The sequence below is a fragment of the Theobroma cacao genome, chromosome 6, assembly GCF_000208745.1.
Source record: "Theobroma cacao cultivar B97-61/B2 chromosome 6, Criollo_cocoa_genome_V2, whole genome shotgun sequence".
NCBI classification, from domain to species: domain Eukaryota; kingdom Viridiplantae; phylum Streptophyta; class Magnoliopsida; order Malvales; family Malvaceae; genus Theobroma; species Theobroma cacao.
In genome coordinates, this window is record NC_030855.1 from 1348409 (window position 1) to 1350059 (window position 1651).

The following is a 1651-nucleotide window of genomic DNA, read 5'->3' on the forward strand; positions in this document are numbered from 1 at the left end:
CAGACAATCAGGAATGTAAAAGGTCTAACATCAATACGATATTGTTTTGAAGAGCAAAAGTAAAAAAAAATATATAAGAAGGGGCTCTAATTGAATGACACTTGTCATTCAATTAGAGACTCAATTGAGAACTTCTTTTTATTTTTTGGACCTTTCGTTTTCTATTGAATTAATTTTTTTTACACCTTATGTCAAAAATAAGTTGTATTTGACATTTGAAATGTTTTTTTTTTTTTACTTTTATTTATTTTTAGTAAAAAATATTTGAAAACAATAATTTATAACTTTTAATGTTTATAAGATAGAATCATTTAATATTTATTAATTACAATTTAATAATATTTTTTATCTATATTCTCTTATTCTACATCAACTTGAATCTATAGTATATAGACATTTTTTTTGTACATGAATGTTTAAATTCAAGTAAATATCCATCCAATTCATTGAATAAAATAAAAAAGTCAAAAAAATCTACTCATTTCTCAATATACATGACATACAGTCATCATTGAATAAATAAATAAATTGAATTTGATAACTTTTAGCCATTCATTTTATATAAAAAAATATATAATACTACCAATTACTAACTATTTTATATTGATATGATCTTTACATTAAACTGTTACCTTATATTCTACAACTGTTTATTTTAATCTATTAATAGTATAGGTTATATATTTTCTCATTTCTTAATAGTTTATTATACATCTAATAATCTTTGATAGGATTATCGTCTTTTTTGAATAAATTCTGTTTTAAATAAGATAACTAATTAGGTCAATTGGTTGTCATTCTCAATTAAATTAATTTTTTTACACCTTATGTCAAAGTTGCGTTGTTTTTTTTACATTTGAAGGGTTTTTTATTTTTATTTATTTTAGTAAAAAAATACTTGAAAACAATAATTTTTAATTTTTAATATTTAAAATATAGATTTATTTAATATTTATCAATTACAATTTAATATTATTTTTTGTTTATATCCTCTTATTCTGCATGAACCTGAATCCATAGTATTTAGACATCTTTTTTATACATAAATATTTAAATTCTAATAAATATTCATCCAATTCATCGAACAAAATAAAAGAATCAAAAAGATTTATTCATTTCTTAATATACATAGCACATAGTCATCATTGAACAAATAAATCAATTAAATTTGACAATCTTAGCCATTCATTTTATATATAAAAGATATATTATTATAAATTAATAACTATTTTATATTTATAAGATCTTTATATTATATGGTTACCTTATATTGTACAACTGTTTATCTTAATCTATCAATAGTACATGTTATATACTCTCTCATTTCTTAATATTCTACTGTTTTATAATCATATATGTAGGTGCAAGTTTTCGGTAATTGAAACCAGACCAAATAGTTATTTTTAATTAATACCAGTTTATTTTTTCCTCCATCAGTAAAAACTGGACATTCATGCAGTTGACTAATACAATACTGTTTTCTCTACAAACTCTTTTAAAGGTACCAAATTGAAATCAACTCTAACATAATCAATATTTTCTGTAATCTTTTTCGTAGCATAGCTACGGGTACCATCCTAGTATAACTTAATGAGAAAGCAACTAAATCCTTATACTATATATATATATATATATATATATATATATATAT